Genomic DNA, 17116 nt, shown 5'->3' on the forward strand with positions numbered 1-17116 from the left:
AAAGCACAACATTTGAGAGAGAATGGAGGACAGAGGAAGCTGAAAGCAAAGATAAAGCTTAACTTACCCTCAGTTTCCTCAGAATTTTGTTTAGGACAAAATTTTTAGCTATGATATATTCCCTCAGGGTTAGCCCTAAGATAGATAAAGTCATGTGATGAGAGGAAGTCAGGTCTTTCCAGAATGTGGTATGGGTTTCTTGTTAGTTTGTTTTTGTTTTTTCGAGACAGGGTTTCACTTTGTCCCCCAGGCTGGAGTACAACGGTGCGATCACGGCTCACTGCAGCCTCAACCTCCCGAGCTCAAGCAATCCTGCCACCTCAGCCTTCTGAGTAGCTGGGACCACAAGCATGTACCACCATGCCCAGCTAATTTTTGTATTTTCTGTAAAGATGGGGTTTTACCATGTTGCCCAGGCTGGTGTTGAACTCCTGGGCTCAAGGGATCTGCCTGCCTCAGCCTCCCAAAGTGTTGGCATCACAGGAATAAGCCACCTTATCCAGCCTAGATTTTTTTTTTTTTTTAATTAGTAACAACGTTTTTGCGGGTGGTATGGGTTGAGTATCTCTCTCTCTCTCTTTTTTTTTTTTTTTTGAGACAGAGTATTGCTCTGTTGCCAGGCTAGAGTGCTGTGGCAAAATCTCAGTTCACTGCAACCTCGGCCTCCTGGGTTCAAGCGATTCTCCTGCCTCAGCCTCCCAACTAGCCACTACACCTAGCTAACTTTTGTAGTTTTAGTAGAGATGGGGTTTCACCATGTTAGCCAGGATGGTCTTGATCTCTTGACCCCGTGATTTGCCTGTATGGGCCTCCCAAAGTGTTGGGATTACAGGCATGAGCCACCATGCCTGGCCACAAGTTAGGTATCTCTTATCTGAAATGCTTGGGACCAGGAGTGTTTCAAATTCTGGATTTTTCTCAGATTTGGAATATTTGCATTCTATACTTGCTAGTTAAGCATTTGTAATCTGAAAATCTGACATCCAAAATGCTCCAATGAGCATTTCCTTTGAGTTTCAAGTTGGCACTTACAACATTTTGGATTTTGGAGCATTTTGGATTTTTGACTTTTGGATTAGGGATGCTCGACCTACTGAGCAATTACTACAGCAGTATATGACCCAAAGAAGGAGATACTGATTCCATTTCTCATCCCATAGTCCCTCCAGCAGATATGGCAGGCAAAAGACAAAGTGAACTAAATGTTTAAGTAGCAAACATATTGTCATTTCAGCTGGGCATAGAAATTCCATGTGTGAGAAGCTTAACTGTAGCAAAGTTGAAGGTGGCAGTTCATAGCACACGCTTTACTACTGTAACTGCTCAACTTCATATAATAATAACCAGAAAACTTGCCAAGTGAATCAGGTTTCTGGATATTTTTCCTTCTCTTTATTTCATTTTTATTTTCTACTCCTAAACATGGAATCCACCCTGAAGTATTTAAGACAATCAGATAAATTTATTCATCTGCTCTAAATTTTTCACTTAATATCATACTGATTTTGGCTGGGTGTGGTGGCTCATGCCTGTAACCCTAGCACTCTGGGAGGCTGAGGCAGGAGGATCACTTGAGCCCAGTACAAGACAAGCCTAAGCAACATAGTGACACCCTGTCACTACAAAAAATTAAAAATTATCTGGGCATGATGGTGCTCCCTATAATCCCAGCTGCTCAGAGGACTGAGGTGGGAGGATCGCTTGAGCTGAGGAAGTCGAAGCTGCAGTGAGCCATGATGTCACCACTGCACACCAGCCTGGGTGACAAACTGAGACTTTGTCTGAAAAAACAAAACAAAAAAACATGTTTTCCTAAACTGCAAATGAGATCAATTCAAATTTCAGCACAACTGTGTACGAGGTGCTATGCACTAGAGAGGCTGCAAAGAATTACAAACATGGACCCTTGGCTCCGGAAATTCACAAATAGGACAGGCTTTCTTAAGTAATTCACAGAATAAATAACAATACAAAAGAATAACAAAGTGGCACATTATATAATTAATTACTAGATGAGAGGCACAGACAATAAAGTTGTCAAAGCAGTGATGAAGTATATTAAGTAATTTAATCAAAAGGAGCTCATACATTTGTGAATCTGAGATTTGGCTCTGAAAACAATTACTGGGGAAAAGCCTCATGACTCAGAGAGTAAAGTCAGGATTGGAACCTCGCGGCTGTGGCTTTTGCTAACTTCTAGATGGTGTGGAACCTACCTACCACTTAGTCTCATCGCATTTCTATGTCTTGATAAGAAGACTGAGGTCGGTAGGTTAAGCCAGCCTATAGATAGACACTGAAAAATAATTAATGTATTAGAAGGACAAAAAAAGGCTTTTCTAACATTAAAGAAAAAAATTGACACTATGCCATGATTTCCAATGATTCAAAACAGCATGTGGAAATTCAACTCCATGAAAAAATAAATATTAGTAACTATGAAAGACCTTAAATGGGCTACTATGTTATTGACAGTATTTTTTTTTTCTTTTCGAGAAGAAGTCTCACTCTGTTGCCCAGGCTGGAGTGCAGTGACACTATCTCTGCTCACTGCAACCTCCGTCTCCCGGGTCCAAGCAATTTCCAGCTTATTTTTGTGTTTTTAGTAGAGACAGGGTTTCACCATGTTGGCCAGGCTGGTGTCAACCTCAAGTGATCCACCCTCCTTGGTCTCCCAAAGTACAGGTGTGAGCACCGCGCCCAGCTGACTGATAGCATTTCATAAGGCAATCTAAATAAGAGTCAGTTCACTACTGCAATGGGATAATCCTTTTATTTCACATTAAATCTTTTTAAAATAAATTAAGCACCCAGGCATGACCTAGATTGTAGAGAGTACTAGAAAGCTTTTTTTTTTTTTTCCTGATTGTCACTCAATTAAAAAAAAATGGGCAGGGTTTCAGTTACTCTTTAGTCCGTTCTATCACTTGAGAAAATAATGTACCCTTTGTAGCTTGTAACTTTCTCAAAGATCTCCAGTAAGGAGTCCTGGAAACAAATACCTGTCTATACTTAGTGTATAGTCTATTAAGACACTAAGTGTATTTATTGAGATAGATTGAGGGGTTTTCCTCAAGGAGTACAAGGGATTGCTACAATTTAACTTTATTTTCAGCCAAACCAACTTAGGAATGTATTATGCTTTTCAGGGACACTGGAATGTCAGCTAAACAGTGTTATCTGACATAGTCAGGTCAAGGCAAATTATCTACTTGGTCTAGGGGCATCCTAACCATCAACTCCCAGTTCCTTAATAATCGAGTTTAACCTGAATCCTTTTCTTGTTTCCTCTAAGCAACCAGTGGAAGCCTATATAATTCTCATCTTATAAAAGAATTCATTTAAAGGCAGTTTGAAAGTTAATGGTTAAACCCATTGTTTGTGGTACCATGAATATAGGTCACAATAGTAACAAGCCTTTAGACAGAAAGTACATAAAGAGGTAGTGAACAGTTCAGGACCTTATTACAACATGTCTATCAAACCCAAAGGGGCAAACAATGTGTCTGATTGATTTTTTTTTAAGGGTGGGGAATCTAGCAGACAGTTCAGCTCTCGTTGTGCCACTAGCCTCTAAACCTTGCCCCAAATTAAGATTGAAAACTGAAGCAAAGGCTTTCTTGATTCAACTCCCCAAGACCAGCTTCCTTAAGTAAGGTCAAAAGTCACAGTTACATTCAAGGTTCTCATCCTTCCTCCCATAGGTTCAGTTGCTTATGATCTAGAAATGTCGATGTGTAAATTAGCCCAAGGATGGGTAGGTGGACTTAGGGAGAACAAAGCAAGACCAACCTTCTCTGCCCCCAGCAATACATGTCTATATTTATTTATTTATTTGATTATTATTATTTTTTTTTTTGAGACAAAGTCTTAACTCAATAGCTAGGCTGGAATGCAGTGGCGTGATCTTGGCTCACCACAACCTCTGCCTCCTGGGTTCAAGAGATTCTCCTGCCTCCAGAGTAGCTGGGATCACAGGCATGTGCCACTGCACCCGGCTAATTTTTTGTATTTTTGTTGGAGACAGGGTTTCACTATGTTGGCCAGGCTGGTCTTGAACTCCTGACCTCAGGTAATCTGCCCACGTTGGCCTCCCAAAGTGCTAGGATTACAGATGTAAGCCACTGTGCCTGGCCTTATCTATTTGATTTTGAGACAGGGTCTTGCTCTGTTACCCGATTGGAGTGCAGTGGTACGATCTTGGCTGAATGCAGCCTTGACCTCCCAGACCCAAGCAGTCCTCCCACCTTAGCCTCCAGAGTACTTGGGACCACAGGCATGCACCACCACATCCAGGTAATCTTTGCATTTTTTTTGTACACATGGGGTCTCACTACATTGCTCAGGCTGGTCCCAAACTTCTGGTATCAAGCGACCCTCCCACCTCACCTTCCCAGAGTGCTGGGATTATAAACTCAAACCACCATACCTGTCCCTGATGCTGTTATTTTATTTCCCAAACTAATATTACCTTTAAAGTCACTCAATAGCAGCCATTTGGATTCTCTGAAGCCCATTGGTGATAAAATGGTGGCTTGTATTATAATTTTATTGTCTCCCACGTAACCAGGAAGGGTTGCCTTGCTCTTCCTATCCTCAGAACCACATCTAGTGTGTGTCATACATGAGGTGCTCAGTAAATGTGCATTCAGTGAACAGCTAGCAGGCTGGGCTGGTTTAGACACAGCTAGTCAGAGTATAAGCTGAGTGATCAGTCTACTATATTTAAAAATATAACTTGTGTCTAGTCCTATGAACATAATCCTATCTAAATGTTTATTATCCTGATTCTTGTTTATTGTTTGTTTTTGAGACAGAATCTTGCTTTGCCACTCAGGCTGGAGTGCAATGGTTTGATCTTGGCTTACTGCAACCTCTGCTTCCCAGGCTCAAGTGATTCTTGTTCCTTAGCCTCTGGAGTAGTTGAGATTACAGACATGTGCCACCATGCCTAGCTATTTTTTTGTATTTTCAGTAGAGATGAGGTTTCACCTTGCTGACCAGGCTGATTTCGAACTTCTGGCCTCAAGTGCTAGGACTATAGGCATGTGCCACTGTGCTTGGCCTACACTGTTTCTTTAAATGTGAATGATTCCCTTTGATTAATGGTTAACTGAAAAAATAAATAAAACTTTAAAATATGATTTAAAATTTGAAATATAATTAAAATGAGTAAACATGGGAGGATTTACCCTCATTTAAAATATCTATCCAGGCACAGTTGTGTGAGTGCATAGTCCCAGTTACTCAGGAGACTGAGGCAGGGTGATCACTTGAGGGCAGAAGTTTGAGACCAGCCTGGGCAACATAGCGGGACCCAAACTTTCAAAACACTTTTCTTTTCTTTTTTTAAGACAGAGTCTCACTTTGTTGCCCATACTAAAGTGCAGTGGTACAATTTCGACTCTCTGCAACCTCTGCTCCCTGGTTCAAGCAATTCTCCTGCCTCAGTCTCCCGAGAAGCTGGGATTACAGGTATCCAACATCACGCTCTGCTAATTTTTGTATTTTTTTGGAGATAGAGTTTCACTATGTTGGTCAGGCTGGCCTTGAGCTCCTGACCTCAGGAGATCCGCCTGGCTCAGCCTTCAGGCATGGTGGTGGGCACCTGTGACCCCAAGCTACTCAGGAGGCTGAGGCAGGAGAATAACTTGAACCCGGGAGGTGGAAGTTGCAGTGAGCCGAGATGGCACCACTGCACTCCAGCCTGGACGAAATAATGAGACTCCATCTAAAAAAAAAATAATAATAAGTATTCAAACACAGTTATTTTTACTGGACGCTTCGTGGCAGTGACGGATGGATGGTAAGGTAAGGGTAATGCTCTCAAAGATGCTCTTGCGGTATGCATGCATCTTTGTTTCCATTTTGCTTGCAGAATCTGCACAGATTAGAGTGCTCAGGCCAGGCACAGTGGCTTACACCTGTAATCCCAGTGCTTTGGAAGGCTGAGGCAGGCAGATCACCTGAGGCTAGGAGTTCAAGACCAGCCTGGCCAACTTAGTAGAGATGGGATTTAGTAGACAGGGTTTGCAGTGAGCCAAGATCACACCACTGCACTCCAGTCTTGGTGGCGAAGTGAGACTTTGTCTCCATAAAAAAGCAAAAACAACAACAAAAAAACCCACACAAACAAATTACTTGATAAATATGAGCAATACCAAAGAATAAATAATTAATTATCAGTAGCTTGGTTATCAGTTCTAATTAATTGAATGCCTATCTTTTTTGGATTCACTTTCTCTCTCTTGCTTACTTTTGGCACTAAAATATCACAAAGCTACCAAATGCTATTATTAAAAAGAAAACTTGCATAAGACTAGTGGTGTAAAAGTCTGAGAAAGAACTCAAATTAGTCGGGTATGGTGGTACATGCCTATACTCCCAGCTACTTGGGATGCTGAGGCAGGAGAACGACTTGAAACCAGGAGGCAGCGGTTGCAATGATCCGAGAGCCCAGGCGACAGAGAGGGACTCTGTCTTAAAAAATAACAATAATCAATAAATAAAACCCAGAAACGTGGAGGAGGAAGGCACCGGAGCTATTGATATTTTGTCAAAAATATGAGAGAATAGTAGAGAGATTAAAGAAATTTAGGATTCTTTTTTGTCCTGAATTATACTTTCTAGCCTTTCATTTAAAAATAAATCAGAAATAATAATTTTATGAGTAATTTTAATTATGCTGAATACTTTGTTATTTCTACAGTTATAGGAATGCCTTGATCTTAAAACATTTTATACTACTATACCCATTTTCCTATTTATTATTTATTTATTTATTTTGAGACAGTGTCTCACTCTGTCACCAGGGCTGGGGTAGTGGCACAATCTCAGCTTATTGCAACTTCCCTTCCTGGGTTGAAGCACTTCTCATGCCTCAGCCCCCCGAGTAGCTGGAATTACAGCTGCGCACTCCTATGCCTGGCTAATTTTTATATTTTTAGTAGAAAAGGGGTTTTCCCATATTGGCCAGGCTAGTCTCAAACTCCTGGCCTCAAGTGATCCAGCCACCTTGGTCTTGCAAAATGCTAGGATTATAGGTATGAGTCACCACATCTAGCCCTATGCCCATTTTTCTAAAATGCTAGGGCCTTCCTTCCCTTCCTTCCTTCCTTCCTTCCTTCCTTCCTTCCTTCCTTCCTTCCTTCCTTCCTTCCTTTCTTTTCTTTCTTTTGATGGAGTCTTTCTTTGCCATCCAGGTTGGAGAGCACTGGTGTGATCTTGGCTCACTGCAACCTCTGCCTCCTGGGTTCATGCAATTCTCCTGCCTCAGCCTCCTGAGTAGCTGGGATTACAGGCACGCGCCACCACACCCAGCTAATTTTTTGTACTTTTAGTAGAGACGGGGTTTCACCATGTTGACCAGGATAGTCTCGATCTCTTGACCTCGTGATCCACCTGCCTTGGCCTCCCAAAGTGCTGGGATTACAGGCGTGAGCCACCGTGCCCGGCCAAACACTATTTTTTTTTAAAGAAGCTTCACTTGAAGTACATTATATGTAATGAAGTATTTTGAAAGGGTTCGCATAATAGCAGTTCCCATAAAACTTCAAAAGTTGTCAGCACAATAGGTATTGTGTGCCTCTTAGTGACTTTAGGACTAAAACAGATCATTGTAGCCATTCAAAATTGTCCAACTTGGTGTGGCACATGCCTGTAATCCTAGCACTTTGGGAGGCCAAGGTGGGTGGGCGGACCACTTGAGGCCAGGAGTTTAAGACCAGGCTGGGCAACAGCCTGTCTCTACTAAAAATACAAAAATCAGCCAGACATGGTGGTGAATGTCTGCAGTCCCAGCTACTCAGGAGGCTGAGGTGGGAGGATCGCTTGAAACCGGGTGGCAGAGGTTGCAGTGAGATGAGATGGTGCCATTGTACTCTAGTCTGGGTGACAGAGTGAGACCTTCTGTCAAAAAAAAAAAAAATTGTCCAACCACCTCCTAGAACAATGACAGCTATCCAAATGAGGCTTAAGATGAGGTACAAAGTCCTTTGGATCCCTAAATTGGGCCAAATTTTGATAATGCTTTTACCGATGTCAAATAAGATGAAGACAAAACACCTAATTTGTTATCAAACTGCTTTGAAACCCACTCTTCAGGAAAATAATTTTAGTCTCCTAAGTCATTTCACGTGTGCAAGCATTTCCTGCAGACTGGTCGCCTTTTGTCTTAGACAAATCTCATGTCTTCATTGATCAAATAATTAATGATGGGTACCTTCTATAGAAAAGATAACTTCAGGACAGGCAAGCTGGGCACGGTGGCTCACACCTGTAATTGCAGCACTTTGGGAGGCTGATGAGGGTGGATTGCGAGGTCAGGAGTTCAAGACCAGCCTGGCCAACGTGGTGAAACCCGTCTCTACTTAAAAATACAAAAATTAGCCGAGCTTGGTGGTGCACACCTGTAGTCCCAGCTACTCAGGAGGCTGAGGCAGGAGAATCACTTGAACCTGGGTGGCAGAGGTAAGCCGAGATCATGCCACTGTACTCCAGCCTGGGCAACAGAGCAAGACTTCGTCTCTAAATAAATAAATAAGGAAAAAAAGAAAATATAACTTCAGGCGGTGCTCAGTGGCTCACGCCTGCAATCCCAGCACTTTGGGAGGCTGACACTGGCAGATCATGAGATCAGGAGTTCAAGACCAGCCTGACCAACATGCTGAAACCCCATCTCTACTAAAAACACAAAAAATTGCTAGGTATGGTGGCGCATGCCTGTCATCCCAGCTACTCAGGAGGCTGAGACAAGAAAATCACTTGAACCCGGGAGGCAGAGGTTGCAGTGAGCCAAGATTGCACCACCGCACTCCAGCCTGGGTGACAGAGAGAGACTCTGTCTCAAAAAAAAAAAAAAAAAGAGAGAACAAAAAATAACTTCAGCATTTGTAGCCCAGGGTACAAGAGGATGCCTGCTATGCTTTTCCAATTGCACCTACTTCTCACAAGCTGAAGCCAAGTCTGTGAAGTCAGTGACACTCTCCAAGACCCTAAAAAAAAACCCCAGTATACACTGTCTTCCTTCACCAACTCATTCTCTGTGTTTCATTTTATGGTATATCAACTTGATATCAAGAGAAGAACTGCAAAAATGGTCTTTACCAAAATGGCCTTTTCCACTATTTTTCCCAAGCAAATATTAGAGGTTTTTTTTCCAATTAAAACATATGTAGGTTTAAGATAAATAAATGATTGCTTAAATCGATTTCAATCAATAGTTTTCTAGCTCTAGTAAAAAAAACTTTCACCTTCAGATGTGTAAGTAGTGTGTAAACAGTGGGGCGAAGGTAATGATAACTTTCACTGACACTATGTGCCAGGGTTTTGGTAAAATTAACTCATTAATTTTACCAAAATAATTTTCGCCCTGTGGTGAAAGTTGCAATATTAAGCTTACCTTTAGATGAGTCCCTTCTCAAACTCAGAACCGTAGCAGTGTTACCTTCCATGAAAAAGAGCTTGAGAAAAAGGTAGCTCCATTACAGAGAAGCACATCAAGTTACTTCCCTTATAAAAAGTTCCCCAGATTCTAGGAATTGCAGTATCTTGTACCCTCAGATTTTTCAGGTGACTCCTTTTGTTGTCTGCTGATAACTTTAATAAAGATAATTTAAGGGCATAAGTTTTTAAGGACTCCCAATGTGAGACTTAACCATTTTGGGGATTACTGATTGTATATACCAGTTTATATTGTGTGCTGAATTATGCCATGTGCTATTTTAGTGTTTGGAGGAAATGAAAAATTAAATTTGTTCTTTAGCTTAATAAATATGTCTTCTTTAAAAAAAAAAAGAAGGGCCAGGCGCGGTGGCTCAAGCCTGTCATCCCAGCACTTTGGGAGGCGGAGGCGGGTGGATCACGAGGTCAAGAGATAGAGACCATCCTGGTCAACATGGTGAAACCCCGTCTCTACTAAAAATACAAAAAGTTAGCTGGGCGTGGTGGCATGTGCCTGTAATCCCAGCTACTCAGGAGGCTGAGGCAGGAGAATTGCGAACCGAGATCGCGCCATTGCACTCCAGCCTGGGTAACAAGAGGGAAACGCTGTCTCAAAAAAAAAAAGAATCTTCACAACTCTGGGACATAGGTACAATTACTATCCTTATTTTGCAAAGAAATTGAGGCACAGAGCAGTTAAGTAACTTGCCCAAGGTCATGCAACAAAGCTTAGCTTAAGTCAATGTAGCAGCCCTCCCGAGCTAGCCTCTTGAACCCAGACACTATTTGTAGACACACGCAACGTTCTTCAACTCCAAACTGGCACTCTGTTTCCTGTTTGATACTAAGAATGTAACTTCTTCGTGGACATGCAGGGGACAATGTGGTCTAAACACACAAAACACAAGTAGAGACAAAGTTAATATATACTATAGAACTGGGTGCCCACGCCTGTAATTCCAGCACTTTGGGAGGCTGAGGCAGGAGGACATCTTGAGCCCAGGAAGTAGAGGCTGCAGTGAGCTATGATTACACCACTTTACTCTAGCCTGAATGACAGACTGAGACCCTGCCTCTAAAAAGATGTAGATACAGGGCTGGGCATCATGGTTCACGCCTATAATCCCAGCACTTTGGGAGGACAAGATGGGAGGATTGCTTGAGGCCAGGAGTAGAGACCGGCCTGGTCAACATAGCAAGAGCCCCATCTCTAAAAATCGAAATTAAATTAAATTAAAATACAGATACACATATGGAAGAGCCCGAGCATTTCCTTGGTCATGAGGAACTGGCCATTGTCTCCTAGAGCAAATGACTCTGGTTTCTTGACAGATTCCCTCATAACCTCTCCTTACTACACACTCTTAGATATTGAGAAGAAAATGCCAGAGGGGGTGTTTACATTCCAGCACTCTGATTAAAGATGGGTTTATACACTAATGACACATGGATGACACATCACAGCTGATGGGTCGTAATGGAGCACTCAAAACTTCGGCATCTCATTTAATCATCACCCTCATCTGTCCAGTGAGTTCAGCTTTATTATCCTCAGTGTACAAACAGGCCACATTGTCCAGTACACAGAAAAACTGGGATTCCTGTCTTCTAACTCCAAAATGAGCTCTTCCCCTTGCCACAGGACTTGCTGTGACAGAAAAATGAAAACAAAAACAAAGCCAGGTAACCAAACAATCTGGAGCATCTCCAGTGGCCATATTTTTTCTTTCTTTCTTTTTTTTTTTTTTAGATGGAGTTTCACTCTTGTTACCCAGGCTGGAGTGCAATGGTGCGATCTCTGCTCACCACAACCTCCGCCTCCTGGGTTCAAGCGATTCTCCTGCCTCAGCCTCCTGAGTAGCTGGGATTACAAGCTCGCGCCACCACCATGCCCAGTTAGTTTTTGTATTTTTAGTAGAGACGGGGTTTCACCTTGTTGACCAGGATGGTCTCGATCTCTTGACCTCGTGATCCACCCGCCTCGGCCTCCCAAAGTGCTGGGATTACAGGCGTGAGCCACGGCACCCGGCGGCCATATTTTTAACCTGTCCACATATTCTTATTCTGAATACATGAAAAAATGACTGGATCTCAATTTATTTGGAAGTTAGCTATATATGCTCTTGGTATACCACCTCTATTATTTTATTGCAACTTAATTTGCGTATGTGTTTATTATTCCTCTCTAGGTAATAAATAACATCATTCCGCACTTGGCTGTTCCAGCTTTCACCCATCCCACAAGACTCAGGTCTTGCATTACCTACTCTCAGAAGGCTTCCTCGCCTCATCCCCACTTTGAATTTGTGTTTGGTGCACTTCCTGGGCCTTCACAGCCCCCTGAGTTTATCCTCATAAGGCTAGGCACAGTGGCTCATGCCTGTAATCACAGCACTTTGGGAGGCTGAGGTGGGCTGATCATTCGAGCACAGGAGTTTGAGGCCAGCCTGGTCAACATGGTAAAACTCACATTTTGTTTGTTTGGTGTTTTTTTTTTTTTTTTTGGTAAAGAATTTTTTTTTGCAGTCCTTTTTAAAATATCAAGTTGATACAGCATAAAATGAAATGTAGTGAGTGGTCTGGTGAAGGAGGACAGTGTATGCTGGGATTTTTTGGGAGGAGCTTGGTGAATGTCACTGATTTTGCAGACTTGGCCTCAACTTGTGACAGAAACCCATCTCTACTAAAAATACAAAGAGTAGCTGGATGTGGTGGCACCTGCCTGTAGTCCCAGCTACTTGGGAGGCTGATGTAGGAAAACCATTGAGGCTGCAGTGAGCCATGATCACACAACTGCACTTCAGCCTGGGTGACAGAATAAGACTGTCTCAAAAACAAAATAGGCTGGGTGTGGTGGCTCAGGTCTGTAATCCTAGCACTTTGGGAGGCCAATGAGGGCAGATCACTTGAGGTCAGAAGCTTGAGGCCAGCCTGGCCAACATGATAAAACCTCATCTCTACTTGAAATACAAAAATTAGGCCAGGTGCGGTGGCTTAAGTCTGTAATCCCAGCACTTTGGGAGGCCGAGGCGGGTGGATCATGAGGTCAAGAGATTGAAACCATCCTGATCAACATGGTGAAACCCCATCTCTACTAAAAATACAAAAAATTAGCTGGGCATGGTGGCGCGTGCCTGTAATCCCAGCTACTCAGGAGGCCGAGGCGGGAGAATTGCCTGAACCCAGGAGGCAGAGGTTGCGGTGAGCCGAGATCGCGCCATTGCACTCCAGCCTGGGTAACAAGAGTGAAACTCCGTCTCAAAAAAAAAAAAAAAAAAAAAAAGAAGAAAGAAATACAAAGATTAGCCAGGCATGGTGGTGCCCACTTGTGATCCCAGCTACTTTGGAGGCTGAAGTAGGAGAATCACTTAAACCCAGGAGAGGGAGGTAGCAGTGAGCCAAGATCAGAGCGAGACTCCATCTCAAAAGTAAAAACGAAAATAAGAAACATAAAACAGCAATTAAAAAAAAAAAAAAAACACTGCATTGTTTTAACTTGCTTCCTGTTTTCCCCATGAGGGAAAGTCCTTACCTTTCTCCCTGAAGACTTTTATTTCTGAACCTCCAGTGCCCTACACAGTGCATGACATGAAGCAAATGCTGGAGCATGTTTCTGTAATCAGGTAATAAATAACCATCTGAGAGTCCAGAGCTGCAGGCTCCACTCCTGGCTCTGTGACTGCATATGGGTTTTTCAATGAGGCCCTACAACCCTCTGGTTATCAGGTTCTTTAACGATAAATTAAGGAGGCTGAACTAAAACTATGATGATCCTTTCAGCTCCAAATGTCTGTTCATTTGACTGTAATACTGGATGGTAGATGGCGGACTTGAAAATAAAAGTCAGTCCAACTTAAAATTTTCTTTTTTTTTTTTTGTCTTTTCTTTTCCCCAGATGGAGTCTTGCTCTATCACCCAGGCTGGAGTGAAGTGGCATGATCTCAGCTCATTGAACCTCCACCTCCCTGGTTTAAGCAATTCTTCTGCCTCAGCCTCCCAAGTAGCTGGAATTACAGGTGCCTGCCACCCCACCCAGCTAATTTTTGTATTTTTAGTAGAGACAGGGTTTCACCATGTTGGCCAGGCTGGTCTCAAACTCCTGACCTGATGATCTGCCGACTTCGGCCTCCCAAAGTGCTGGGATTATAGGCATTAGCCTCCGCAACTTTCCTACTGCTAAAATTTCCTTAGCTGCTGGGAGTCCAGCTAGATATTCTGGATAACAGACACAGTGGGGACCAAATACCCCGGGAGGAAGGAAGTAAGATGTGACTGCAGAGTTGCTCTTGTTGCAGTTTAATAATTTTTAAAATATGGCCCAAAGTCTTCAGATTTATGGCAATCAATCTTAGGTAACTTATTTGGATATGCACTTTGTTCAAGTAAGTGAGTGAACACACACACAAAAGTTGGAAAGGGATAGAAAACGAGAGAAGGAAAGAGGAGAAAGGATCTCCACCATAGGATTGATATTCAAACTCTCAAACTTTAAGACAGATCAATTGGAAAGTGGATATCAACACTGCAAAAAGATTTTTCATTTTACACAAGGAATACCAGCCTGCACTGAACAGTAAGTAGGATGTTTTTATTTTGCTACATTTGGCTTACATCTAAATTTTTAAAAAACAAATCTATCAAATAAAGCAAAGTATGTCTGTACTTAATTATATTTACAAAAGATTATCTGAATTATTTCCAGTTTTTGAATAGCTACCATGAGTCCCATGCCATAGCTCCATTTTATTGCTAGGACATTTTTTTTTTTTTGTCATCTAGTGATAACTGTTACTATTTTATTGTATGTTCTGTCATTTAAAATTACATAATCATGACTTTTTATATAAATGGGATCACAGCCTGCACACTGCTGTATTAGTTGCTTTTTGAGTTGGCAATACAGCATTAGCAGCTTGTGTTTTCTTCCAAGGACTGCCAAAACAAAGTGAATGGCTTAAAACAGTAGACAAGTATTACAGGTTTACAGGCTGGAAGTCCAAAATCAACATGCCTGCAGGGCCACGTTCCTTCCAAAACTGAGGATGACCTTTTGTGTGTTTTGGGTGCATTTTATTTGTTTATTTCTTTCAATTTGACAGTCATTTATTTATTTATTCATCTTTCTTTTTTTTTTTTTTGAGATAGGGTCTCATTCTGTCACCCAGGTTATAGCACAGTGGCACAATTATAGCTCACTGCAGCCTCAAACTCCTGGGCTCAAGTAATCGTTCTGCCTCAGCCTCCCAAGTAGCTGGTACTACAGGCATGTGCCAACACACCTGGTTAATTAAAAAAAAGGTGGTTTTTTTTGGTACAAATGGGGTCTCTTGATATTACCGAGGCTGGTCTCAAATTCCTGGTTTTAAGTGATCCTCCTGCCTCAACCTCTCAAGGTGGTAGAATTACAGGTGTAAACCACTGCTCCCTACCTATATATTTTTTATTTTAAAAAATATATATTAAAATTTTTAAAATAAATATGGGACACTTCAAAAATTTGCATGTCATCCTTACACAGGGGCCATGCTAATCTTCTCTGTATTGTTCTAACTTTTAGTATATGAGCACCATTTTTTTTTTCGAGACAGAGTCTCACTTCATCACCCAGGCTGGAGTTCAGTGGTAGGATCTTGGCTCGCTGCAACCTCCACCTCCTGAGTTCAAGTGATTCTCATGCTTCAGCCTCCCAAGCAGCTGGAATTGTAATACAGGTGTTCACCACCAAGCCCGGATAATTTTGGTATTTTTAGTAGAGATGGGGTTTCACCATGTTGGCCGTGATGGTCTCAATTTCCTGACCTTGTGATCCACTCTCCTTGGAGTGAGCCAGGATTGCACCACTGCACTCCAGCCTGGGCAACAGAGCAAGACGTCATCTCAAAAAAAAAAAAAAAAAGAAAAGAAAAAAGAAAGAAAGGAAAAAGAAAAGTAACCCCATAGTGAGCTCAGCTCAGGGGTAAGTCCTGAATATTCTAATGGCCATTCCATTCCCCTTCCCAGTGACTGGTTTATAGAGTGGGCATATGACTAGTATCTCATCAATGATGTAAAGAGGAACCTGACTGGGGGCAATGGCTCACACCTGTAATCCTAACACTTTGCGAGGCCAAGACAGGCAGCTCACTTGAGGTCAGAAGTTTAAAAAACCAGCCTGGCCAACACGGTAAAACCCCATCTCTACTAAAAATACCAAAAAAAAAAAAAAGAAAAAAATCAGCCAGGTATGGTGGCAGGCGCCTATAATCCCAGCTACTCAGGAGGCTGAGGACGGAGAATCACTTGAACCTGGTAGGCAAACATTGCAGTGAGCTAAGATCACGCCTCTGCACGCCAGCCTGGGTGACAGAGTAAAACTCCATCTCAAAAAAAAAAAAAAAAAAAAGGTGGGGGGACCTTCCAGGGGGTTATTTGTAGGATCTCTCTTTTTTTCGTTTTAGTAAGTACGCTGCTCAATAATGAATTCAGGATATATTTTTAAAAAATTTGCCAGGTGCGGTGGCTCACGCCTATAATCCCAGCACTTTGGGAGGCCGAGGTGGGTGGATCACTAGGTCAAGAGATCAAGACCATCCTGGTCAACATGGTAAAACCCCGTCTCTACTAAAAATACAAAAAAATTAGCTGGGCGTGGTGGCGAAGCCTGTAGTTCCAGCTGCTCCGGAGGCTGAGGTAGGAGAATTGCTTGAACCCAGGAGGTGGAGGTTGCGGTGAGCCAAGATGATGTGATTGCACTCCAGCCTGGGTAACAAGAGCAAAACTTCGTCTCAAAAAAAAAAACAAATTTTTTTAAAAAATATATATTTTAAATAAAAATTTAACAAAAAAAGAGAAGGAGTTTCATCATGTTGCCCAGGCTGGTCTCAGATTCCTGAGCTCAAGCAATCTGCCTGCTCCTGCCCACCGGAATGCTGGGATCACAGCCGTGAATTGATATATTTTAATCTATGGAGGGTTTTATGTGTTTTTGTTGTTGTTAGTCTTTATTTATTTATTATTTTTTTAGACGGCATCTGGCTCTGTCACCCAGGCTGGAGTGCAGTGGCACGATCTTGGCTCAGTGCAACCTCCACCTCCTGTGGTTCAAGCAATTCTCCTGCCTCAGCCTCCCGAGTAGCTGGGATTACAGATGCATGCCAGCATGCCTGGTTACTTTTTGTATTTTTAGTAGAGACAGGGTTAAGCCATGTTGGCCAGGCTGGTTTCAAACTCCTGACTTCAGGTAATCCATCAGCCTCGGTCTTCTAAAGTGCTGGGATTACAGGCGTGAGCCACTGTGCCTGGCCTTGTTTTAATTTTTTAAATATGGAATGCTTCACAAATTTGCATGTCATGCTTGCGCAGGAGCCATGCTAATCTCTGTATTCTTTGAATTTTAGAAAATATGCTGCTGAAGCGAGCACTTAACCTATCGTTTTAATTGAAAAGATAATCTGGCCAGGCGAGGTGACTCATGCCTGTTAATCTCAGTACTTTGGGAGGCTGAGGTAGGTGGATCATTTGACATCAGGAGTTCAACACCAACCTGGCCAACATGGTGAAATCCAGTCTCTACTAAAAATGCAAAAAGTATCTGGATGTGGTGGCACGTGCCTGTAAGCCCAGCTACTTGGGCGGTTGAGGTGGGAGGATTGCTTGAGCCCAGGAGTTCAAGGGTAGAGTGAACTATGATTCTGCC

General features: G+C 42.4%; 2 non-coding genes across 2 annotated transcripts; both read right to left on the reverse strand.

Moving 5' to 3' along the window:
• Nucleotides 1-14914: 14914 nt before the first annotated feature.
• On the reverse strand, nucleotides 14915-15022 carry LOC118149570 (U6 spliceosomal RNA). Its single transcript, XR_004737148.1, has one exon. It is a non-coding gene; the product is annotated as a U6 spliceosomal RNA (small nuclear RNA).
• A 1715-nt stretch (nucleotides 15023-16737) lies between these two features.
• On the reverse strand, nucleotides 16738-16841 carry LOC118149581 (U6 spliceosomal RNA). Its single transcript, XR_004737158.1, has one exon. It is a non-coding gene; the product is annotated as a U6 spliceosomal RNA (small nuclear RNA).
• Nucleotides 16842-17116: the final 275 nt, after the last annotated feature.

This window comes from Callithrix jacchus, chromosome 19, assembly GCF_049354715.1.
Source record: "Callithrix jacchus isolate 240 chromosome 19, calJac240_pri, whole genome shotgun sequence".
Classification (NCBI taxonomy): domain Eukaryota; kingdom Metazoa; phylum Chordata; class Mammalia; order Primates; family Cebidae; genus Callithrix; species Callithrix jacchus.